Source organism: Dendrobates tinctorius, unplaced genomic scaffold (assembly GCF_039654945.1).
Source record: "Dendrobates tinctorius isolate UK_male_01 unplaced genomic scaffold, ASM3965494v1 ptg000126l, whole genome shotgun sequence".
NCBI lineage: Eukaryota > Metazoa > Chordata > Amphibia > Anura > Dendrobatidae > Dendrobates > Dendrobates tinctorius.
Window position 1 is genome coordinate 26,834,877 of NW_027361794.1, and position 27,295 is coordinate 26,862,171.

A 27,295-nucleotide genomic window follows, 5' to 3' on the forward strand; every position below is an offset into this window, starting at 1 on the left:
GACGCCTTTGGTGAGGACGATGAAACTAATAGAAATGAGAGGCTTGGAGAGTGAGTGTGTATACGTCACCTCACCCTATATACTGAATTGTGGAGTACATGTTTTTTCGATTAGTCACCTATTGACTAACCTTCAGGGAGTGAATTATTGGTATAGTTTTACATTTGGAATTAATAAAGTTTAGTTTTATCCTTTTGTCAGCAAACATGAGGAAGGACAAGAGACAACCCATTTAAGAGGATTCAATTTTGGTTAAAACTATTCCAACACTATGAACATAAAAAAGTCTTCTCCCCTATGTGACATCTCTGATGTTTATTAACAGTTGATTTCCAAGTTAAATATTTTCCACATTAAGAAAATGAAAAAGGCTTCTCCTCTGTGTGACTGCTCTGATGTCTAACAAGAAGCACTTTCTGGTTAAAACATTCCCCACATTCTGAACATGAAAAAGGCTTCTCCCCTGTGTGAGTTCTTTGGTGAGTAACAAGATTCCATTTATTGTTAAAACATTTCCCACATTCTGAACAGGAAAAAGGTTTCTCCCCTGTGTGAGTTCTATGGTGAGTAAAAAGATGCCATTTATGGTTAAAACATTTTCCACATTCTGAACATGAAAAAGGTTTCTCCCCTGTGTGAGTTCTATGGTGAGTAACAAGATGCCATTTATGGTTAAAACATCTCCCACATTCTGAACATGAAAAAGGTTTCTCCCCTGTGTGAGTTCTTTGGTGCCTAACCAATTCTGATTTATTGATAAAACATTTCCCACATTCTGAACATGAAAAAGGTTTCTCCCTTGTGTGAGTTCTTTGGTGCCTAACCAATTCTGATTTCCAGTTAAAACATTTCCCACATTCTGAGCATGAAAAAGGCTTCGCCCCTGTGTGAGTTCTATGGTGATTAACCAATTCTGATTTCCAGTTAAAACATTTCCCATATTCAGAACATGAAAAAGGCTTCTCCCCTGTGTGCGTTCTCTGGTGTGCAACAAAATGAGATTTCTTGTTAAAACATTTGCCACATTCTGAACAAGAAAAAGGCTTCTCCCCTGTGTGAGTTTTTTGGTGCCTAACCAATTCTGATTTCCAGTTAAAACATTTCCCACATTCTGAGCATGAAAGAGGCTTCACCCCTGTGTGAGTTCTATGGTGATTAAACAATTCTGATTTCCAGTTAAAACATTTCCCACATTCAGAACATGAAAAAGGCTTCTCCCCTGTGTGCGTCCTCTGGTGTGCAACAAAATGAGATTTCTTGTTAAAACATTTCCCACATTCTGAACATGAAAATGACTTTTTTGCCTTAGGAGGAGTTTGTTTTTTATTGCCTTTCTTGTGACTTTGATTTTCCTTAGTAGTAAGTGGTGAATCAGAAGATGGGACCTGTTTCATAGGATCAGATGACAGATCTTTGCTGTAAATGGATGATGATATATCTGGAGTAATAGCAATCACTTCAGTTGTATCTTGTAGGATCTCAAGACTATCAGATTTAAAAATTGTAGATGTCAGCTGTCCCTCTGATCTCCTGGTACAGTCATCTGCTAAGATAAAAAAAAAATGTTTAATGAAACATCCTTGAGTTTTATATTTTTGAACATTTCTACTTAGCTTGCCATTTTTATGGACAGTTTATGTAAAAAACTTTAATTATTTACCAAGACAATGACAGTTCACAGTCTAATAGAAAACCTTGTTGGATGAGCCAGTAGTGTGCGGTGTTCAACTGTTGGTTCATTCTGCCTCCCAAATATCCAATAAAACGAAACCAATCAATGTTATGTAGGCGAAAATAATACCAATTCTCATCTCACAAAAAACAAGTCCCCACTCAGGTCCATCATTTGTCAATAGAAAAACAGATAAGGCAGGTTACAGTTAATGCTATAGTTAGGGTTAGTGTTGGGGCTAAAGATAGGGTTACTGTTAGACTAAAGTTAGGGTTAATTCTAAAGTTAGGGTTATGCTAAAGAATTAGGCTTTTCTCAATTGTCTCCCCAATAATTTGGTCACGTCAGTCAGTTTTCTATTTCCGGAAAAAAAAAATGAATAAAATGCCCCGTCAGTATTATAGTGCAGAGGAGGCTTATGCACTTTTATGTTCTGACAGTGAAAAAAGTGCAGTGTCAGACGGCGATGTGGATTTCGAGGGCTTTAGTAGCAGCGACAGTCATAGCTTAGAAATGAGCAGTGATTCTGGTCCATCCTCACACACAAGGACCAGTACAACAAGAAGGACAAATAGCGCTTCTGGAGAAATGTCTCCAACTCAGGGAACAATGCCCAGTACTAGCGCTGTCCCTAGTGCTCGTGAATTGGCGCACACCAATGTCCAAGGGGCTTTGCTTCTTGATGTAGCATTTCCCAGATGGGAGGCTTCAGATTCGGCTACTCCATTCATCCCTAATTTTAATGCCATTCCTGGTATAAATGTGAAGGTGGAAAATTTTGGACCAATTATTTTTTTTTAATTTGCTTATGACAGATAGCTTGCTAGAGCATATTATCCTATAAATTTATAGGTGTCCCAATTCATCAGCCAGAATCCACGATTCTATTATGCTAGGTCAAATTTATGGACACCAACTAATGTCCAAGAAATGAAAACATTTTTAGGGCTTACATTCGCTATGGGGCATGTTAAAAAAATGAACATTCAGTCCTATTTGTCCAACCACCGTGTTTAAGCCACCCCTATGTTTTCTGCCATTCTTCCTAGGACCCATTATGAAATGCTCATGAGATTTTGGCATTTTAACGACAATAGTCAATGCCTGCCCAGAAATGTCCCAGAACATGACAGACTATTCAAAATCAGACCCATCATCGAAGACTTGACAGAAAAGGAAAAGGAAGACTGCATCTCAAGCAATTTACTCCTTCTAAAATGGCAAGGTTCGGAATAAAGCTCTATAAAATGGCTTCCTATTGCCCAGAGGCTCCAATTCAAAACCCTAACCATGACATATAAAGCCATTCACAACATGTCTCCTCCATACATCTGTGACATGGTCTCTAGGTACCTACCTGCACGCAACCTTCGATCATCTCAAGACCTCCTTCTCTACTCCCCCTTATCTCTTCTTCCCACACCCGCATACAAGACTTCTCCCGTGCTTCCCCCATACTCTGGAACTCTCTGCTGCAACACATCAGACTCTCACCATCAACGGAAACCTTCAAGAAGAACCTGAAGACCCACCTGTTCTGACAAGCCTACAGCCTGCAATGATCCTCGGTCTACTGAACCACCGCACGACCTGCTCTACCCTCTCCTACTGTATCCTCACCCATCCCTGTAGACTGTGAGCCCTCGTGGGCAGGGTCCCCTCTCCTTATGTACTTGTGTGTCCCTTGTCTTACACATGTTTATTCTACTTGCCTATATTTCCCCTTTTCACATGTAAAGCGCCATGGAATAAATGGCGCTATATAAATGCATAATAATAATAATAATATAAAATGTGCGAGAGTTCAACCGGATACACATCAGCTTTTCACATTTATGAGGGGAAAGATAGCCAACTAAACCTGCCAGGATGCCCTACTTATCAGGGGACATCTGGAAAAAATCATTTGGGAGCTGATAACTCCATTTTTACAAAAATGCTACAATCTGTATGCTGACAACTACTACACCAGCATACCTCTATTTAAAAGTCTGGTTGAACATAACATAGGGGCTTGTGGGATCATTTTCAAAAACCGTCAGGGGTTTCCACAATCATTGGTCAGCAAAAAGTTCTGAAAGGGGCAGTCAGGGGCTTTACACAATGGAGAGCTGCTTGCCATTAAGTATAAGGATAAAAAAAAAGATTTTTATCCTGAGCTCGATCCACACAGATGCCACAAGGGCCACTGCAGACCAACAGGGATCCACTACTCCAAAACCTGTGTCTGTCATTGACTACAACAAATATATGAGGGTGTGGACCTTGCAGATCAGGTTCTACAGCCATACCAGGTATCAAGAAAATCATATATCTGGTATAAAAAGTTAGTCATGTATTGGTTTCAGGTGGCCACATATAATTCTTTTGTGTTATACAAAAAAGCCAGAAATGCAGATACTTTCCTTGATTATCAGGAAAAGGTCACTGAAAATCTTGTTTTTGAAAATTTTGTCCCCGCCAATCCTTTAGAATTTGAAGATGTCAGAAGACTCACTGAGCGACATTTTATTGCACTCATCCCAGTAACTGAAACAAAGAACTGTGGTGCCCCTGAGGCTCAGTCGCCACAGAGGTACTGCACCTTCTAAGGTGTAGTGCCCCACCATCCAGGTAAGGTGGGAACTCCCTGCCACACTCCAACACCTGCATCCCACACACAGGATAGTTCAGCAGGGACACATTGCAGCTTTAGGCTCGGGATGTAGCAGAGCACCTTTCGTGGAACCCTGCTTCGTAACACGAGATGTGCTGGGAGGTGGGTGGAGTTAGTATTAATAGAAGGGGAAAGATAGAATTACAGTTAGTTCAGTCTGGGGGGAGTCCCAGAGGAGAGGAGAGGAAGGAAGCCACTCAGTGAGGAGTGGGGGGTCCCTGGAAGAAGGGATGGAGGAAGGAGTGCTGCAGCTGCCTCAGTGACCTGAGCCAGCTGGCACGGGAAAGGAAGGAGAAGGAAAGAGACGTAGAACTGTAACCTGCATTTCCATAAGAGAGAAAGACAAGCACGTAACAAAGAGGAGAGAGAACAGAGAGGAGGAGTGGGTTGGATAGGAACCCTGCCTATAGGTTCTCAGCGCAAGGCCGGGGCCCGGTCCCCGAGGTTGTATGGACACTTATAGTTCTGCAGCAGACACCGGTGGAGTAGTTGGCTGTAAATTCACTACTCTCATCCAAAACTTGGGACACAACAGCAAACTGATAGAGAGCCGGAATTCAGGAGAAGGGAGTCCCCGAAGCAGACTACAGCTGTCTGTCAAACAAGTAAAGACTAGGAACACCTAGAGAGAGGCATTCCAGGGTAACTAAGTACTGGAGTGCTTCGCACCACAAGGCACATTGGCGGAGTCGTTCAGAGAGACACATGTTGGCGGGGTGCTGGCGAGGAGAGTCCTATTTTGCCAGGAGGTTGGCTGGGCCTCTGCCCCGGAGGACACGGTACTGAAGCAGGCACCAGTGTGCACTACGAACTGTGAGTAAAGCTTTGAAACTGCAAGCTCTGGTGTCCTTCATTCATTTCCGCATCAGCATCGCTACATCTGGGTATCAACATCTACACCACTCTGTGCCTCTACTCATCCATTGCACCTACACTGCCCTGGGACTACAGCTCCACCTGTGGGGAGCTACACCATCTTTGCTGTACCACACCATCAGTCCCAGTGGATCTGCAAGCAGCGTTGGCTTACCATCTTACTTGCCAAACACCACGGGTGGCATCACGAACTTCCTATATAAACTACAACATCTCAGCCATTGATATTGGGTGCCCAGGGCCACGGACCGGGTCACCGCTACCGCAGCACGTCCCCCTGATACGGGCCCGGCACCGAGTACCCCATGGCCCTGGGTGAAGCGAGGGTGACCCAATTTTGGGGTCACGAACAGGATGACGAGACCCGACACCATCGGGTTCTGTGTGCCTGAAATTTATTGGACTTTGACTTTTTGAAAATGTGTAGAAGACCTGATTTAATGGACTGTAAAATGGACATTAGAAATGGCTGCCGGCGCGGAGAAGGGCGTGAAGAGATAGGAGGTCCTACGAAGAGTATTGGGTCTGCCCAGCCTGAATTACTATGTGACAGATACATGGCCTACCCCCCGAGGGGTTCGTATACTGGCTTGGTATGGAGGCGCTGGAAGAAGACGCCGCCCCCGGAAGGAGGGGCAGAAGAAGCCAGTGGCGGGAAAGGGGCCGAGGCAGGAAGATAAACGCCAGAACGACATCTTGGAGAGCAAGCAAAGGAGGCCTGCAGAACGCGGGGAAGTGCATATCCCCGGCACCATGGTTGACGGCTCCAACCCTGACTCTGGAACGGAATGCCAACAATTAGAGGCGGAGATAGCCAAACTGACCTCCCGTCTGCAGCTGAGACAGAAGGCCCTGGAGGAGCTGAGACGGCAGAGCGCCCCGGCCGGGCCTACACCAGCGGTACCCGTCTCCACGGTACCTGCTACCGCTGCACTGGACTGTCCTCCAGCGTTAGTATTCACCTCCACGCTGTCTGTGCAGCTGAGTGCCGCTGGCCCAAAGAGATTATCGGAGGACCCGGGAGTTGAGACCGTGCTCCCGCCCGGACCTGTCGCGGCCGCGCAGGTCCCCACTGCAACCCCCGCGGACCCGGCGCCGCCATCTACTCCACCACCGCCAGTACCCGGTCCCACTATTCCGGAAGATATCCCCGCAACACCCCACCGCTTCGGGCCTGTAACGGAACTGGAGCACCGCCAGGAGGTCACAGGTATGACTGCATATGGGAAGGCCCTGGGGTGCGCGCCAGTAGCGGCGGCGGAACAGGTTGTGTTGGACCTGGTCTGGGACCGGGATGCTAGTCCCAAGGGGGAAACACCTGAACCCCTTATGGTGGTACCGCGGGCCCCAGTGGGTGAGAGCAGGTCTCGGAGGGAGGAAGAGGATACTGAGACCTGTTGTCGGGCTACCTTCCGGCAATTGGCAGCTGAGTACCGGGAGAGGGAGCAGAGGAAGATGGCTGTGCTGGGCCCTGATAGAGATCGGAAGGAGAGAGCCCGTGCTGGTCACTTCGACCCCCGGGATGCAGCCGGATGGGGGCAGGTCCTGAACGTGAACCAGGAGAAGGTTCGGATTTATTGCAGACCCCAAAAGGATCAGCGACTTGTTCTTTAGCCGGCGGGACGTGGAGCCCCATCTGAGGAGGGGGCACCCTGATAGGAACCTGCAACCCGGAGAGTATGTGACATTCACCCGGCATGAAGGACTCAGGGGGTGGTATGCCCTGAACGTACGGCATATCCCAGCAGTTTATTGAGAGGTACCTGCCAAAACGACCTGTCACTGCCCCTCCACCCACGGCTACCATCCAGACGGTTCCTGTACCGATCCCTGAGAAACCAGTTTCCCCAGTTCCCACATCTACCCGGCAGCCTAAGTTAAAATTTACTAACTTGACACCTTGGGAGGAAGACTACCTAAGAGTTGCCAATGAGTACTTCGAATCCGAAGGCAGTTCCAGAACCCCAGGAGGGGACCACCATTAGAAGATTTTTCATTATTTTCCAAATCTCGTTGCCCAGGAGGGTTTGTTGCACCAGTTGTGCCTTTTGCTAGTTTTCATTATGTTGCCTAGTTTTGATTGGCAGCGCAATTTTTGAAATGGAACTAAGGAGATCATAGACGCTGATTGATCCGAAACGTTATTGTAAATAGTTTGCACCTTTTTAGGTGCCCTTTCTTGGTTTTACATACAGAGACACTTTGCGAAGATGATGTTTTGGCATGGACACTTTTCGAAGAATGAAGTCTACCTCAAAGGACACTGCAAGAGATCCTGGCTGGGAGCGGTGTCCAGCACTTACACGAATATTTACAACTAGCTGAAGAGCCCGGCGCTGCCCTGGCATAGTAACTAACTGTGGTTAGTTATAACAAATTATAATTATTCTCCATCCCATAGTCCCGTGCTCATATACCCATCATACATCCTCCATCCCATAGTCCCATGCCCATATACCCATCACACATCCTCCATCCCATAGTCCCATGCCCATATACCCATCATACATATTCGCCATCCCATAGTCGAGTGCCCATATACCCATCATACATATCATCCATCCCATAGTCCCGTGCCCATTTACCCGTCATACATATCCTCCATCCCATAGTCCAGTGCCCATATGCCCATCACACATCCTCCATCCCATAGTCCCGTGCCGATATACCCATCATACATATCCGCCATCCCATAGTCCCGTGCCCATATACCCATCATACATATCCTCCATCCCATAGTCCAGTGCCCATATACCCATCATACATATCCTCCATCCCATAGTCCAGTGCCCATATACCCATCACACATCCTCCATCCCATAGTCAACCATTATGACATCATAATGAGCGGCGGGGCTTGCAACCTATGATGACATCAGCGTCGCCATGGCAACCATTGTGACATCATAATGAGGGGCGGGGCTTGATACGCACACACTGTTTCCCCAGTATGTAGATAGGGGCATTATGACATCATAATGAGGGGCGGGGCTTGACGCGCACACACTTTTTCCCCAGTATGTAGATAGGGGCAAACCATATACCCATCATACATATTCTCCATCCCATAGTCCCATGCCCATATACCCATCATACATATTCTCCATCCCATAGTCCCATGCCCATATACCCATCACACATCCTCCATCCCATAGTCCCATGCCCATATACCCATCACACATCCTCCATCCCATAGTCCCGTGCCCATATACCCATCATACATATTTGCCATCCCATAGTCGAGTGCCCATATACCCATCATACATATCCTCCATCCCATAGTCCCATGCCCATATACCCATCATACATATTTGCCATCCCATAGTCCCGTGCCCATATACCCATCATACATATTCGCCATCCCATAGTCCCGTGCCCATATACCCATTATACATATTTGCCATCCCATAGTCGAGTGCCCATATACCCATCACACATCCTTCATCTCATAGTCCCATGCCCATGCCATGAAGCGAGTGCGACCCAGAACCCCCAGAGAAGATGTCATGTATGTTCCTAGAGAGGAATGAGGCATGATCCCTGCTATTATTACCCACAATGCCCATCACTGCCAGCCTTATGCCTCCATGACTGCTTTACAATCTTCCACACAGAACCACGTTTTTGAACTGTTTTGATATTCAAGCATTTGGTTTATTTAGTGACAGACACATTTGAGTAGAGCTGACTTAACAATTTCCGGGGGTAGGTGGGGGGAGGTCTACAGAGACACAAGCTGGGCACAATATATTGGGCACTACAATGACATTTTTTATAATTTTTGCTCCAAAACTTCCACTACAAGTTTCTGGAAATCATCCATATAGTGAAAATGGTCACTATATCCCTAGATGAATTCCCAGAGGGGTGTCATTTCCAAAATGGGGTCACTTCAGGGGGGATTCTGTTGTTCTGGCACTTAGCGGCTCTCCAAAGTGTCATAACAGCAGAATCCCCCCTGAAGTGACCACATTTTGGAAATGACACCCCTCTGGTTTAGTGGTAAAAATGTAATTATTTTTTCTTCACTGCCAATGTTATAATTTTCTATGGAACAGCTGTGGTGTCAGTATGCTCACTGCACTAGAAGAATTCATTCAGGGAAGTATTTGGTAATATGCGGTCACTTTTGGGGCTTATGCTGTTCTGGCTCCTCAGGGGCTCTGACAATGTGACACGTCACCCACAAACAATTCCAGCAGAATCTGCTCTCCAATATGACGCTCCTTCCCTTCCGAGCTCTGTCATGCCCCCAAACAGTGGTTTATCCCCACATATGGGGTGTCAGCATACTCAGGACAAATTGCACAGCAACTTTTGGGGTCCAATTTCTCCTGTTGCCCCTTGGGAAAAAATTGAGGGTGAAAAGATAATTTTTTGTGGAAAAAATATGATTTTTTATTTTCACGGCTCTAAGTAATTAACTTCAGTGAAGCACCTGGGGGTTCAAAGTGCTCACCACACACCAAGATAAGTTCATTCTGGGGTCTAGTTTCCAAAATGGTGTCACTTGTTATGGGTCTCCACTGTTTAGACACCTCAGGGGCTCTGACAATGTGACATGTCACCCACAAACAAGGCCAGCAAAATCTGCTCTCCAATATGGCGCTCCTTCCCTTAGAAGCTCTGCCATGCACCCAGGCAGTGGTATTCTCCCACATATGGGGTATCGGCGTGCTCAGGAGAAATTGCACAACAAATTGTATGGAGAAATTTCTCCTGTTACCCTTATGAAAATGCAAAATTTGGAGCTAAAAAGATTTGTGAAAAATGTTTTTTTTTATTTAATTTCCACGGCTCTACGTTATAAACTTCTGTGAAGCACCTGTGGGTTCAAGGTGCTCAATACACATCTGGATAAGTTCCCTAAGGGGTCTAGTTTCCAAAATGGTGTCACTTGTTGGGAGTTTCCACTCTCTTTAGGCATGGCAGAGCTTGGAAGGGAAGGAGTGCCATTTGAGTTTTTCAATGCAGAATTGGCTGGAATTAAGATCGGATGCCATGTCGCATTTTGAGAGCCCCTGATGTGCCTAAACAATGGAAACCCCCCACAATTGACCCCATTTTGGAGACTAGACCCCTTAAGGAACTTATCTACATGTGTGGTGAGCACCTTGAACCCCCAAGTGCTTCACAGAAGTTTATAACATAGAGCCGCGAAAATAAGAAATCATATATTTTTCACAAAAATGATCTTTTCACCCCCAAATTTTTATTTTCACAAGGGTAACAGGACAAATTAGACCCCCAAAGTTGTTTTACAATTTGTCCTGAGTAGGCTGATGCCCCATATGTGGGGGTAAACCACTGTTTGGGCGCACGACAGAGCTTGGAAGGGAAGGAGCGCCGTTTCACTTTTTCAATCCAGAATTGGCTGGAACTGCGATCGGAAGCCATGTCGTGTTTGGAGAGCCCCTTATGTGCCTAAACAGTGGAAACTCCCCACAAGTGACACCATTATGGAAACTAGACCCCCCAAGGAACTTATCTAGATGTGTGGTGAGCACTTTGAACCCCCAAGTGCTTCACAGAAGTTTATAATGCAGAGCCGTGAAAATAAAAAATAATTTTTTTCCACAAAAATAAATTAGCCCTATTTTCCCAAGGGTAACAGGAGAAATTAGACCCCCAAAGTTGTTGTCCAATTTGACCAGAAAAAGATGGCGGCGCCCACCGGAGGACCAGGAGGGCCCGAGGACCACCGGGAGGTACGGGGTGATCGGGGACCCTAATTCTCTCTCATCGGATGTGTGATCACATCAGAGGAGAGAGAAATTAAATGGCACATCAGATTTTTTTTTTTGTGGTCGCCTTTATACTGTTAATAACGGTGATCGCAACCCCAGGGTTGGTAATAACTTACCCGAGTCATGTTCTCTGGGGTCTCGGCTACCCCCGGTAATGCAGCTCTGGGGGGCGCTATACACTTTTTGTCCACAGCGCTGTGGTTTAAGTACCCTTAACTGCCACCATTAAAAGGCGTATTGGCGGTCGCTAAGGGGTTATTCTGTATTTGTAGTTTTCAGTTAATGAGATTCTCGTGCTCTGGGGCGGGGCTGTGGGTGGGGCTGTGGGTGGGGCTGTGGGTGGGGCTTTATGTGGTGCTCTGATTCCATATTCCTCTGTATTGGCTTATGACAGGTCGCTGATCCCTCACTGACCTGCCCCCATTATTACATAATACATATAATAGCATTGATATTATTGTTGATAATGCCTATAATATTGTGGCTATTGTGAGGCTTAGAAAAAAAATTACATCCAGCAAAATGTCACCGGCGATGACGACGCCTGCACAGTAGTATCTATAAGTAAGAGATAGAGGCTACTGGACAGGGGCCGCTGGTGACATTGTGCTGGATGTAATTTTTTTCTAAGCTTCACAATAGCCACAATATTATAGGCATTATCACCAATAATATCAATGCTATTATATGCATTATGTAATAATGGGGGCAGGTCAGTGAGGGGTCAGCGACCTGTCATAAGCCAATATAGATGAACATGTAATCAGCGCACCACATAAAGCCCCGCCCACAGGCCGCCACAGCACCGCCCCAGAGCACGGCATTAAGGACACTGCTCTCTCCTGGTTCTCTTCCTATCTCTCTGACCGCTCCTTCAGTGTTTTGTTCTCTGCCTCCACATCATCTCCTCTTCCTCTTGCTGTCGGGGTACCTCAGGGCTCAGTCCTTGCCCCCCTTCTCTTCTCTCTCTATACGGCCCTAATTGGACAGACCATCAGCAGATTTGGCTTTCAGTACCATCTTTATGCTGATGACGCACAACTTTATACGTCTTCCCCCGACCTTACCCCCACTGTACTACAGAACGCCAATGACTGTCTGTCCGCAGTCTCCAATATCATGTCCGCTCTCTATCTGAAACTCAACCTCTCCAAAACTGAACTTCTTCTGCTCCCGCCGTCTACTAACCTCCCTAAATCTGACATTTCCCTCTCTGTGGGTGGTACCACAATAACTCCCCAGCAGCAGGCACGCTGTCTGGGTGTTATGTTTGACACCAATCTCTCCTTCACATCCCATATACAATCTCTTGTCCGCTCTTGCCGCTTACACCTAAAGAACATCTCTAGAATCCGCCCTTTTCTCACCATGGAAACAAAAACCCTCACTGTAGCACTGATCCACTCCCGCCTGGATTACTGCAACTCTCTATTAATTGGCCTCCCCGTCACTCGACTATCCACTCTCCAGTCCATACTTAATGCAGCAGCCAGGGTCGTCCATCTGGCTAATCGGTACTCGGACGTGTCCGCTCTTAACCAGTCCTTACATTGGCTGCCCATTCATTATAGGATCCAATTCAAAGTACTTGTTCTCACCCACAAAGCTCTCCATGGGGCGGCACCCCCCTACATCTCCTCCCTCATTTCTGTCTATCGGCCTAGCCGATCGCTGCGCTCTGCAAACGACTTTCTACTAACCTCTGCACTAATCCGTACCTCCCATTCCCGACTCCAAGACTTCTCCCGTGCTGCTCCTACCCTCTGGAATGCTCTACCCCAAGAAATCAGGACTAACCACAATTTGCATAGTTTTAGGCGCTCCCTCAAAATACATTTGTTCAGAGCGGCTTATCACATTCACTAATCAAAGTCATTCTCTGTGTAAGTGTGCGTGTGTAGCCCATTCACTATCTCCATCCATCCTTCACTCCCGCAAGATGGCTGGACTATCATTGTAAATACACCATTGTAAATACACACCTGTACTCTGTATCTCCCCCACCTCATTGTAGATTGTAAGCTCTCACCAGCAGGGGCGGATTATTTTGCTTTAATTATTGTATTGTTAACATTACTTATGACTTGTGTTTTGAAACTGTTAAACTGTAAAGCGCTGCGGAAAATGTTGACGCTATATAAATAAAGATTATTATTATTATTAGACTGACACTGGCTACTCAGAAGATTGTGTGACACCCATTTCCCATCTCTTTGTCTTGAGAATAAACTTCAGTTGTGTGCAAGCCTTTGCTGAGAAAGGAGTAGACATCTAACTCTGTGTTCAGTGTGACTCATTATGCAACCAACAAGAGAAAGAAGTGTGTATTAGGCCTGTTTCACACTTCCGTTTTTGTGTCCGCCAAACGGATCCGTTTCCGTTTTTTTGACGGAAACTGATGCAAACGGATCCGTTTTTTTAAAAACGGATCCGTTTTTTTGACGGATCCGCGGTAACCGTAATGGAAGTCTATGGGACAAAAAAACGGATCCTGCAAAAAATGGCGGATCCGTTTTTTTACGGAAAACAACGGATTTTGACGGATTTGAAAAAACGGAAGTGTGAAACAGGCCTAATGGACGCGATCAACCCCAGAGTCAGAACCACAATATAACACAAAAATATATAAACAAATGAATACATTTTATTAACACAAAAAATTCCACACAAAGAGTGACACTGATAAGAATAAAAACAATTAAAAATTTGCTGATTTTGCACATAATGCCTTGTCATGATACATATTATATTTGACATCTTTTTCTATTGAATTATTGTCTTGTGCATTATTTTTGCATCTTTGCTGCATAGAGTACTGTATATTTATTCCTATACAAACCCTTTGCCTTAGCATCGTGGAGGAGTGGAGCATTAGGTTCTTATTTTAGAACCTTTTTGGGAGTGTTACACACGGCCAGTTTGTCCTGGCCATTTTTAATTGTTTTTATTTTTATCAATGTCACTCTGTGTGGAATTTTTTGTGTTAATAAAATTTATTCATTTGTTTATATATTTTTGTGTTATATTGTGGTTCTGACCCTGGGGTTGATCGCGTCCATTATACACACTTCTTTCTCTTGTTGGTTGCAATTCTAATTATGTGTGTGGTCAGCAGTCCCCCTTAATTATTGGCAGTGCCCTCAGGTTTTTTGCTTTTTCTTTCTTGTTTGATTTTTCCGGTGTGACTAGTTAAGCACGCACTCGGTCTATATTGGGTGAGGTACATGCAATCATATAGATCTCGCTTTAAGGGATCACCCTAACACTAATACCAGGAGGTAGGTGGACCCTCCAGGTTGCAAGTTCTATAGAAAAGGGCTTTCAATGCCCAAAGTTGTTGAACAATTTTGGGTTGAGGAGAATGTTGTGGTCTAGAAGCAAAATGGTGATCATGGTAATACAGCCGGACTACACCACCGATAAAGCAGCCACAGCCGGTGACTGAGAGGAATCTGTGACTTCTCACTACTCAGTGGTTACTACTCACCTGGGTAGTCATATGTGGGAATCTCCTCTTTACACCACTCATCACCCCTCACATAAGTCTTCGTAGTATTAATATGGGTCAGATCTTCACCCTGAAACAAATATTGTAAAAGTCACAGACAGGTGGAGAAGTCCCATCTATGATCAGCTCTAATCCTGCCATCTCCACCGTTCTCATTACACAAGTATAAAATATATAATACTGGTGGATAAAATAAGACTGAGCACAAGACCTTTACAGCCGTCTACACATCATAGGGGAGATCTCCTGACACCTTCTCTCCATGTACCTGATGATCCTGAGGAACATTGGGATCTTCTTGGTTATAGTCCTGTGGAAGAAGAGGATGGGGACATCTCTCTGGTGTTGTCCTCTTACTGGATAGATCTGGAGGAAACACATACAGGGACTGAATTCATTCTCTACATACAGATAATTATAGGCCGTGTGTATTTAGTCCTGTCTATTACCTGGTGATGTGAGGGGCTTGGGAACCTCCATTATGACATCCTTGTATAGATCTCTGTGTCCTTCTAAATACTCCCACTCCTCCATGGAGAAATAGACAGCGACATCCTGACACCTTATAGGTACCTGACACATACAATGATACCGTCATCCCCTGATCTCTTCATAGTGTTACTGTATAATGTCCCAGCATTCCCAGCAGTGTCCTTGTACAGATCTCTGTGTCCTTCTAAATACTCCCACTCCTCCATGGAGAAATAGACAGCAACATCCTGACACCTTATAGGAACCTGACACATACAATACCGTCATCCCCCTATCCCTTCATAGTGTTACTGTACAGTCATGGCCAAAAGTTTTGAGAATGACACAAATATTAATTTTTACAAAGTCTACTGCTTCATTTTTTCTAATGGCAATTTGCATATACTCCAGAATGTTATAAAGAGTGATCAGCTTAACAGCAATTACTTGCAAAGTCAATATTTGCCTAGAAAATGAACTTTATCCCCCAAAACACATTTCAACATCATTGCAGCCCTGCCTTAAAAGGACCAGCTAACATCGTTTCAGTGATTGCTCCATTAACACAGGTGTGGGTGTTGATGAGGACAGGGCTGGAGATCAATCTGTCATGATTAAGTAAGAATGACACCACTGGACACTTTAAAAGGAGGCTGGTGCTTGGCATCATTGTTTCTCTTCTGTTAACCATGGTTATCTCTAAAGAAACACGTGCAGTCATCATTGCACTGCACAAAAATGGCCTAACAGGGAAGAGTATCGCAGCTAGAAAGATTGCACCTCAGTCAACAATCTATCTGTCACGCTCGCGCCTTGGCTGAATGGCGCGAGCTGGGGGTTGTGGCCCCACTGTGCCACAGACCAGACTACCCTGGAAGGAGCGTGACTGCGACAGCTACCCTGGTCTTCACTGGAGCCTCTGATGGTGAGGTCAGGCTTGTGCGGCAGATAGCTGTCGGGTGCCACTCCAGGGTGGTGTCTGGCTGTGGCTGCTGATCCCACTTGGAGACAAGTCACTTGGACAGATGTGACTGACAGGCAGACTGAGACACAGGGCAAGAAGGTACGACAGATACAGGGCAAGCAGGCGTGGCTTGGAGACACTGGGCAAACAGGCATGGCTTGAGACACAGGACAGGCGGGCACGGCTTGAGACACAGGACAGGCGGGCACGGCTTGAGACACAAGACAGGCGGGCACGGCTTGAGACACAAGACAGGCGGGCACGGCTTGAGAAGGAACAGGTAGGGACCTGTTCACACAGCAGGTATGGATGCAGGCAGGCAGGAGTGGAATATGAAGGAACGGGTTTGGACCTGTTCACACAGGAGGTGCAGGTATGGATGCAGGCAGGCGTGGAATATGAAGGAACAGGTTTGGACCTGTTCACACAGGAGGTGCAGGTATGGATGCAGGCAGGCAAGAGTGAAATAAGAAGGAACAGGTTTGGACCTGTTCACACAGGAGGTGCAGGTGAAGGCAGGAGTGGAGAGAGAAGCTGCAGAAAGAGGTTCTGCAGCGGCAGCAGGAGTAGAGCAAAGCTGAACCACAAGGTCTGTGGAGAGAAGCTGCATCAAGAGGTTCCGCAGCAGGAATGGAGCAAAGCAGAACCACAAGGTCTGTGGAGAGAAGCTGCAGCAAGAGGTTCTGCAGCGGCAGCAGGACTGGAGCAAAGCAGAACCACAAGGTCTGTGGAGAGAAGCTGCAGCAAGGGGTTCTGCAGCAGCAGGACTGGAGCAAAGCAGAACCACAAGGTCTGTGGAGAGAAGCTGCAGCAAGGGGTTCTGCAGCAGCAGGAATGGAGCAAAGCTGAACCACAAGGTCTGTGGAGAGAAGCTGCAGCAAGAGGTTCTGCAGTGGCAGCAGGAATGGAGCAAAGCTGAACCACAAGGTCTGTGGAGAGAAGCTGCAGCAAGAGGTTCTGCAGTGGCAGCAGGAGCCGTGCAGACAGAGCGGCTAGAGTGCAGATGCACAGATAAAGCTGCCAGAGTGCAGATGCACAGACTGGGAGGACACAAGGAAAAACACAGCAAGGAAGGGAGCCACGGACAAGGAGAAAGGGAGACTGATAGACAAAGGTAAGACTGAGTTCAGACAGAGACACAAAGACACAAGGACCAAGACTCAAGGGCCAGGATATTCTGCCTCCTGGCAGGCGGACAGAGAAATGCTAGGCAAGGTACAAAGACACAAGAGTACGCAGTAAGAGCCTTCAGAGAAGGCAAGACAGGGCCTGGCTGGCTCAGCAGCAAGGCGCTAACTGAGTTTAGACATTGCACAGGCAATGTTTCAGTGGGAGTGGTGAAACTAAATAGTCAAGGGCTCCAGGTGATTGGTCAGGGACAGATTACCCAGGTGCACCCTGACTGCATAAGAACCAGAGAGTTCAGGCGCCGCCCCCCTATACACACAGTCAGTAAACATGGAGAGCAAGTAGGAAAACACGAGGCATAGCACATGGAGCACAGGGCTGGCAACAGACAGTATTCACAGCATGGCTTGAAGCAGAAAGTAAGTTGGTGTGCGGGGGATGGGAGGCCATGTAGTGATGCCAGCAGGGTTGTTACACTATCGCATCATCAAGAACTTCAAGGAGAGAGGTTCCTTTGTTGCCAAAAAGGCTCCAGGGCGCCCAAGAAAGACCAGCAAGCGCCAGGACCGTCTCTTAAAAGTGTTTCAGCTGCGGGATCGGGCTACCAGCAGTGCAGAGCTTGCTCAGGAATGGCAGCAGGCAGGTGTGAGTGCATCTGCACGCACTGTGAGGCGGAGACTCTTGGAGCAAGGCCTGGTCTCAAGGAGGGCAGCAAAGAAGCCACTTCCCTCCAGAAAAAAACATCATGGACAGACTGATATTCTGCAAGAGGTACAGGGAGTGGACTGCTGAGGACTGGGGTAAAGTCATTTTCTCTGATGAATCCCCTTTTCGATTGTTTGGGACATCTGGAAAACGGCTTATTCGGAGAAGACCAGGTGAGCGCTACCACCAGTCTTGTCTCATGCCAACTGTCAAGCATCCTGAAACCATTCATGTGTGGGGTTGCTTCTCAGCCAAGGGAATGGGCTCTCTCTCAGTCTTGCCTAAAAACACAGCCATGAATAAAGAATGGTACCAGAATGTCCTCCGAGAGCAACTTCTCCCAACCGTCCAAGAGCAGTTTGGCGATGAACAATGCCTTTTTCAACATGATGGAGCACCTTGCCATAAAGCAAAGGTGATAACTAAATGGTTCAGGGAACAAAACATAGAGATTTTGGGACCATGGCCTGGAAACTCCCCAGATCTTAATCCCATTGAGAACTTGTGGTCAATCATCAAGAGACGGGTGGACAAACAAAAACCTTCAAATTCAGACAAAATAAAAGCATTGATTTTGCAAGAATGGACTGCTATCAGGCAGGATTTGATCCAGAAGTTGATTGAGAGCATGCCAGGGAGAATTGCTGAGGTCCTGAAGAAGGGTCAACACTGCAAATATTGACTTGCTGCATTAACTCATTCTAACTGTCAATATAACCTTTTGTTACTCATAATATGATTGCAATTATATTTCTGTATGTGATAAAAACATCTGACAAACACACATAAAAACCAGAGGGCAGTAGATTATGTGAAAAAATAATATTTGTGTCATTCTCAAAACTTTTGGCCATGACTGTATAATGTCCGAGCATTCCCAGCAGTGTCACCTCTCCAGTCAGCAGCTCAATCATCTTGTAGATAAGTTCTAGGATCTTCTGGTCATTGATGTCCTCATGGATCAGGGGGTGAGGTGGAGGCCCCGTGATTGGGCTCAGGGGTCTTCCCCATCCCTCAGACACAGGGTCCTGACAGCGATCACTAGAGGTCTTCTTCACCACTGTGTAATCCTGGTTATGGAGAGACACATTAATAAATCTCACTCCAGACATTTCCAGAGTCCTCACCTCTCCAGTTCTGTCCATCTGTTATTCCCACAGATAAGAATGATGTAATGTGACGTCATCAGAATCTCTCACCTCTCCAGTGAGACGGAAGAGGATCTCTAGGGTGAGGTGTAACATCCTCTCCGCCATCTTGTCTCTGTCCATATCCATCCTTGATGGGTAAATCAGGAAAATTCTCTTCTGTAGAAGATCTTCACTGAGAGGATCCGATATTGTAGAGACCTGAATGAGAAGAAGATGATCCGATGTAACATCATAAGAATCCTGTGTAATAATACAATTACTGGAGATAATAAGGGAAACATATGAGGAGATTTATTATCTTACAGGGTTTAGTTTTCTTCCCTGACATCTACTAATAAAACCTATATATTTAGGCCACAGACAACAAGCAGTTTCCTCCTCGGAGTCGGCAGCTGAACACGTTCCTCATAGACTCATCTTCCATAACGCTAATTCTCGTCTCATTACCGACACTGGAATCGGCATTAGCAATACTGCAGGAGATATTCTTAACACGCGACATGAGAAATAACTCCTTCATGATGAGGACGACATCTTCATCTTCTACTGCGGCTCTAGAGACAGATTTGGCCAGAGTCGGTCACTGCCTCCATCCCCACCGGCCGTCTATATGAAGGTTTCCCGTCTTCCCCGCACTGGAATCTTCTCTCACGTTAGATCTCAGCTCTGAGTCACACACAGAAGTTTGAGGCTTTTAGAAAAGATTTTTTGTTTCCACAAACACAACGGACAGAAATGATCTGATCCCAAAGTCTCCATGTACAGTGATTTATGGGGTTTATTTCTGGCCTTAGGCTTTCCTATATTACAAGAAAAACTCCAGAAAAAGCCGATATTAAAATGTTTCTAAAGAAAAATTGGCTCCAACAATTCTTGTAAGAAGAAAAAAATAACAAAAAATCAGAAGACACAATTTATAATTTTTAACATGTTAAACATTTATTAAAAAGAAATGAATCTTTTTGGGCCCCAGAACATAGATGTACACCGCAGGGACGACACAGATGAGGCATCAACAAAAACCCTGACAGTTTAACCCCTTGCTGCTGTGAAAAGCAAACATGGCATCTAAGAAGGTGTGACAGAGTTTGGCTGAATGCCCCCCGCCCCCAAGTACTCGATAGTATGGGGCGGCCTAGTTACTCCGATACTTACATGCCTAATAATGGGGTCTGGGCTGCAATGTATGAAGGTCTATTAGGCCGGGCCAGAGGCAGCGTCCAATAAGTTACCTTATAACCCCCCCATACACAGTAGACTAATTTTCCATGAAAGCACTGATTTCGGGGGGTTTGGCCGACCATATAATGTATTTGGGGGCCTCCCGACAGATGATGTCAGAGCAGAGAAGGATCTGGCATCCTGAATTTCAGAGGATAATCCGTCTGTTCTTCCTGTAGATAATCCTCCTCTAGAGGAGTCTGGAGGCGACTCTCTCATACAGACCACAGGAAAGCTGGAATATTTGTGTGTATGGGGGAGTCGGGACAGACATGTGACAGAGTCTGGAGACGCCGTGGAGAGCGATCTGCTGCCTGCAACATCCTTCAGCATGACCGGTTTGGCAGTGGTCAGTAATGGTGTGGGGTGGCATTTCTTTGGAGGCCACACGATGTTGGGCTGTGAGCACAACCCCCATGGAGACACAATTGTGCCTTTACCTGGAGATAAATTCCCAGTGGGGGCAATTTCCAAAATGCAATAACTTAAGTGGGGAATTCAGCTCTTTTCACACTTAAGGGATCTGTATATGGAGTCTACAAACTACAGTGGGGAAAATAAGGATTTGTTACGCTGACAATTTTGGGGTAAAGTCACATTTTTGTGAGGAAAAAAAGTAAAACTGTCATTTTTTCCTTCCACATTGCTTAAATTCCTGTCACACTATCCGAATTCAGATATTGTCCTGTCAGAAAGGAGAATACAGGGAGCGAAAGGGTTAAAAGGACTCACAGGAGGAACCGGCCCAGAAAGCAGAAGGTACAGGAGTGTCCGCCACATATATGGCTGCTCAGTGCACAGGACCTGTGATGAGGTCACAGGAGGGGAGGAGTCAGGGGTCACATGATCAGGGGCCTCAGTGTGTGCAGGACTCAGTGTGCTGGAGCGCTCCCGATAATCAGCTGCGTGTGTCGCGCTGTGTGATAGTCACAGCACCTGCATGGAGGGCGACACATGCAGCTGATTATCGGGAGCGCTCCAGGGATCCGGGGTCCCGATGCAGCTATTCGGTAAGCGATATTAGCCAATAACAACTTCTCCGACGATATTCGCTCATCTCTAGTAATAACAGCTCAAAGAAATTCACCAAACTTTTCATTAAGTTTGATAGTAAGACCCTATTAAATATTGAGCACCAGCGGGACGAAGCATTGACAGCGGCATGTAAAAGTGTGGGCGCCCCGGGTCAAAATGACTGTTATTGTGATCAGTAGTAAGATGAAGATGAAATGATCTCTAAAAGGCCGAACCTCTAAGATGACACATGGCCTTTGTATTTTAGGCAAAAATAATAATAATAATATAGATATATATATATATAGACTGGTTTACAATTTCATAATTTCAAAAAGGAAAAAGGGGCGATGCAAAACTTTGAGCACCTTTAGAGATTTGTGTACTGAGATAATTTTGACCAAGATTTCACACCTTAATTAGCTTGTTAGGGTTATGGTGAGATCACATGGTGACCAGGAGCTACAGTCTGAGGAAAGGGCTAAAAAGCCTTCTCTAGACCCCTGTACAGCTGTATAATGAGGCCCAGGCTTTAGAGTGAAGGGACAGGAGTGAGGGCCTGTTCCCAGGAGGGACAGTCTGAGGAAAAGGCTAAAAAGCCTTCACTAGACCCCTGTACAGCTGTATAATGAGGCCCAGACTTTATAGTGAAGTGACAGGAGTGAGGGACTGTTCCCAGGATCTACAGTCTGAGGAAAGGGCTAAAAAGCCTTCACTACACCCCTGTACAGCTGTATAATGAGGCCCAGGCTTTATAGTGAAGGGACAGGAGTGAGGGCCTGTTCCCAGGAGCTACAGTCTGAGGAAAGGGCTAAAAAGCCTTCACTAGACCCCTGTACAGCTGTATAATGAGGCCCAGGCTTTATAGTGAAGGGACAGGAGTGAGGGCCTGTGCTCAGGAGCTACAGTCTGAGGAAAGGGCTAAAAAGCCTTCTCTAGACCCCTGTACAGCTGTATAATGAGGCCCAGGCTTTATAGTGAAGGGACAGGAGTGAGGGCCTGTGCCCAGGAGCTACAGACTGAGGAAAGGGTTAAAAAGCCTTCACTAGACCCCTGTACAGCTGTATAATGAGGCCAAGGCTTTATAGTGAAAGGACAGGAGTGAGGGCCTGTGCCCAGGAGCTACAGTCTGAGGAAAGGGCTAAAAAGCCTTCACTAGACCACTGTACAGCTGTATAATGTGGCCCAGGCTTTATAGTGAAGGGACAGGAGTGAGGGCCTGTTCCCAGGAGCTACAGTCTGAGGCAAGGGCTAAAAAGCCTTCACTAGACCACTGTACAGCTGTATAATGAGGCCCAGGCTTTATAGTGAAGGGACAGGAGTGATGGCCTGTTCCCAGGAGCTACAGTCTGAGGAAAGCGCTAAAAAGCCTTCACTAGACCCCTGTACAGCTGTATAATGAGGCCTAGGCTTTATAGTGAAGGGACAGGAGTGAGGGCCTGTTCCCAGGAGCTACAGTCTGAGGAAAGGGCTAAAAAGCCTTCACTAGACCCCTGTACAGCTGTATAGTGAGGTCCAGGCTTTATCGTGAAGGGACAGGAGTGAGGGTCTGATCCCAGGAGCTACAGTCTGAGGAAAGGGATAAAAGCCTTCACTAGACCCCTGTACAGCTGTATAATGAGGCCCAGGCTTTATAGTGAAGGGACAGGAGTGAGGGCCTGATCCCAGGAGCTACAGTCTGAGGAAAGGGCTAAAAAGCCTTCACTACACCCCTGTACAGCTGTATAATGAGGCCCAGGCTTTATAGTGAAGGGACAGGAGTGAGGGTCTGTGCCCAGGAGCTACAGTCTGAGGAAAGGGCTAAAAAGCCTTCACTAGACCCCTGTACAGCTGTATAATGAGGCCCAGGCTTTATAGTGAAGGGACAGGTGTGAGGGCCTGATCCCAGGAGCTACAGTCTGAGGAAAAAGCTAAAAAGCCTTCACTAGACCCCTGTACAGCTGTATAATGAGGCCCAGGCTTTATAGTGAAGGGACAGGAGTGAGGGCCTGTTACTAGGAGCTACAGTCTGAGGAAAGGGTTAAAAAGCCTTCACTAGACCCCTGTACAGCTGTATAATGAGGCCCAGGCTTTATAGTGAAGGGACAGGAGTGAGGGCCTGTGATCAGGAGCTACAGTCTGAGGAAAGGGATAAAAGCCTTCACTAGACCCCTGTACAGCTGTATAATGAGGCCCAGGCTTTATAGTGAAGGGACAGGAGTGAGGGCCTGTGCCCAGGAGCTACAGTCTGAGGAAAGGGCTAAAAAGCCTTCACTACACCCCTGTACGGCTGTATAATGAGGCCCAGGCTTTATAGTGAAGGGACAGGAGTGAGGGCCTGTGCCCAGGAGCTACAGTCTGAGGAAAGGGCTAAAAAGCCTTCACTAGACCCCTGTACAGCTGTATAATGAGGCCCAGGCTTTATAGTGAAGGGACAGGAGTGAGGGCCTGATCCCAGGAGCTACAGTCTGAGGAAAGGGCTAAAAAGCCTTCACTAGACCCCTGTACAGCTGTATAATGAGGCCCAGGCTTTATAGTGAAGGGACAGGAGTGAGGGCCTGTGCCCAGGAGCTACAGTCTGAGGAAAGGGCTAAAAAGCCTTCACTAGACCATTGTTCAGCTGTATAATGAGGCCCAGGCTTTATAGTGAAGGGACAGGAGTGAGGGCCTGTTCCCAGGAGCTACAGTCTGAGGAAAGGGCTAAAAGCCTTCACTAGACCCCTGTACAGCTGTATAATGAGGCCCAGGCTTTATAGTGAAGGGACAGGAGTGAGGGCCTGTGCTCAGGCGCTACAGTCTGAGGAAAGGGTCAAAAAGCCTTCTCTAGATCCCTGTACAGCTGTATAATGAGGCCCAGGCTTTATAGTGAGGGACAGGAGTGAGGGCCTGTGCCCAGGAGCTACAGACTGAGGAAAGGGTTAAAAAGCCTTCACTAGACCCCTGTACAGCTGTATAATGAGGCCCAGGCTTTATAGTGAAGGGACAGGAGTGAGGGCCTGTTCCCAGGAGCTACAGACTGAGGAAAGGGCTAAAAAGCCTTCACTAGACCCCTGTACAGCTGTATAATGAGGCCTAGGCTTTATAGTGAAGGGACAGGAGTGAGGGCCTGTTCCCAGGAGCTACAGTCTGAGGAAAGGGCTAAAAAGTCTTCACTAGACCCCTGCACAGCTGTATAATGAGGCTCAGGCTTTATAGTGAAGGGACAGGAGTGAGGACCTGTTCCCAGGAGCTACAGTCTGAGCAAAGGGATAAAAAGCCTTCACTAGACCCCTGTACAGCTGTATAATGAGGCCCAGGCTTTATAGTGAAGGGACAGGAGTGAGGGCCTGTGCACAGGAGATACAGTCTGAGGAAAGGGCTAAAAAGCCTTCACTAGACCCCTGTACAGCTGTATAATGAGGCCCAGGCTTTATAGTGAAGGGACAGGAGTGAGGGCCTGTTCCCAGGAGCTACAGTCTGAGGAAAGTGCTAAAAATCCTTCACTAGACCCCTGTACAGCTATATAATGAGGACCAGGCTTTATAGTGAAGGGACAGGAGTGAGGGCCTGTTCCCAGGAGCTGCAGTCTGAGGAAAGTGCTAAAAAGCCTTCACTAGACCCCTGTACAGCTGTATAATGAAGCCCAGGCTTTATAGTGAAGGGACAGGAGTGAGGGCCTGTGCCCAAGAGCTACAGACTGAGGAAAGGGTTAAAAAGCCTTCACTAGACCCCTGTACAGCTGTATAATGAGGCCCAGGCTTTATAGTGAAGGGACAGGAGTGAGGGCCTGTTCCTAGGAGCTACAGTCTGAGGAAAGGGTTAAAAAGCCTTCACTAGACCCCTGTACAGCTGTATAATGAGGCCCAGGCTTTATAGTGAAGGGACAGGAGTGAGGGCCTGTGCCTAGGAGATACAGTCTGAGGAAAGGGCTAAAAAGCCTTCACTAGACCCCTGTACAGCTGTATAATGAGGCCCAGGCTTTATAGTGAAGGGACAGGAGTGAGGGCCTGTTCCCAGGAGCTACAGTCTGAGGAAAGTGCTAAAAAGCCTTCACTAGACCCCTGTACAGCTATATAATGAGGCCCAGGCTTTACAGTGAAGGGACAGGAGTGAGGGCCTGTTCCCAGGAGCTACAGTCTGAGGAAAGTGCTAAAAAGCCTTCACTAGACCCCTGTACAGCTGCATAAAGAGGCCCAGGCTTTATAGTGAAGGGACAGGAGTGAGGGCCTGTGCTCAGGAGCTACAGTCTGAGGAAAGGGCTAAAAAGCCTTCTCTAGACCCCTGTACAGCTGTATAATGAGGCCCAGGCATTATAGTGAAGGGACAGGAGTGAAGGCCTTTGCCCAGGAGCTACAGACTGAGGAAAGGGTTAAAAAGCCTTCACTAGACCCCTGTACAGCTGGATAATGAGGCCCAGGATTTATAGTGAAGGGACGGGAGTGAGGGCCTGTTCCCAGGAGCTAGTCTGAGGAAACGGTTAAAAAGCCTTCACTAGACCCCTGTACAGCTGTATAATGAGGCCCAGGCTTTGTAGTGAAGGGACAGGAGTGGGGGCCTGTTCCCAGGAGCTACAGTCTGAGGAAAGGGTTAAAAAGCCTTCACTAGACCCCTGTACAGCTGTATAATGAGGCCCAGGCTTTATAGTGGAGGGACAGGAGTGAGGGCCTGTACCCAGGAGCGACAGTCTGAGGAAAGGGCTAAAAAGCCTTCACTAGACCCCTGTACAGCTGTATAATGAGGCCCAGGCTTTATAGTGAAGGGACAGGAATGAGGGCCTGTTCCTAGGAGCTACAGTCTGAGGAAAGGGTTAAAAAGCCTTCACTAGACCCCTGTACAGCTGTATAATGAGGCCCAGGCTTTATAGTGAAGGGACAAGAGTGAGGGCCTGTGCCCAGGAGCTACAGTCTGAGGAAAGGGCTAAAAAGCCTTCACTAGACCCCTGTACAGCTGTATAATGAGGCCCAGGCTTTATAGTGAAGGGACAGGAGTGAGGGCCTGTTCCCAGGAGCTACAGTCTGAGGAAAGGGCTAAAAGCCTTCACTAGACCCCTGTACAGCTGTATAATGAGGCCCAGGCTTTAAAGTGAAGGGACAGGAGTGAGGGCCTGTGCTCAGGAGCTACAGTCTGAGGAAAGGGTCAAAAAGCCTTCTCTAGACCCCTGTACAGCTGTATAATGAGGCCCAGGCTTTATAGTGAAGGGACAGGAGTGAGGGTCTGTTCCCAGGTTCTACAGTCTGAGGAAAGGGCTAAAAAGCCTTCACTAGACCCCTGTACAGCTGTATAATGAGGACCAGGCTTTATAGTGAAGGGACAGGAGTGAGGGCCTGTTCCCAGGAGCTACAGTCTGAGGAAAGGGCTAAAAAGCCTTCACTAGACCCCTGTACAGCTGTATAATGAGGCCCAGGCTTTATAGTGAAGGGACAGGTGTGAGCGCCTGATCCTAGGAGCTACAGTCTGAGGAAAGGGCTAAAAAGCCTTCACTAGACCCCTGTACAGCTGTATAATGAGGCCCAGGCTTTATAGTGAAGGGACAGGAGTGAGGGCCTGTTCCTAGGAGCTACAGTCTGAGGAAAGGGTTAAAAAGCCTTCACTAGACCCCTGTACAGCTGTATAATGAGGCCCAGGCTTTATAGTGAAGGGACAGGAGTGAGGGCCTGTGACCAGGAGCTACAGTCTGAGGAAAGGGATAAAAGCCTTCACTAGACCCCTGTACAGCTGTATAATGAGGCCCAGGCTTTATAGTGAAGGGACAGGAGTGAGGGCCTGTGCCCAGGAGCTACAGTCTGAGGAAAGGGCTAAAAAGCCTTCACTACACCCCTGTACAGCTGTATAATGAGGCCCAGGCTTTATAGTGAAGGGACAGGAGGGCCTGTGCCCAGGAGCTACAGTCTGAGGAAAGGGCTAAAAAGCCTTCACTAAACCCCTGTACAGCTGTATAAAGAGGCCCAGGCTTTATAGTGAAGGGACAGGAGTGAGGGCCTGTGCTCAGGAGCTACAGTCTGAGGAAAGGGCTAAAAAGCCTTCTCTAGACCCCTGTTGTTAAATATTAATAATCCGTTAATTTCTTATAAGACCCAGTTCTGTAGAATGCTTTAGCTTACATGACATAGGCTATTTTTAAGCTTGGCTCATGGTAGAAAGACAGCTCCATATATGTAGAGACCACGTGCTTTAGGAGACGTATATAATTCATGGCTAACTGTAGAGGTCGCTCTCTTCTTCCC

General features: G+C 47.0%; 1 pseudogene; it reads right to left on the reverse strand.

Annotated features, from left to right (window-relative positions):
- Positions 1-269: 269 nt before the first annotated feature.
- Positions 270-27,295, reverse strand: part of LOC141047146 (uncharacterized) — a 72,410-nt pseudogene continuing 45,384 nt past the window's right edge.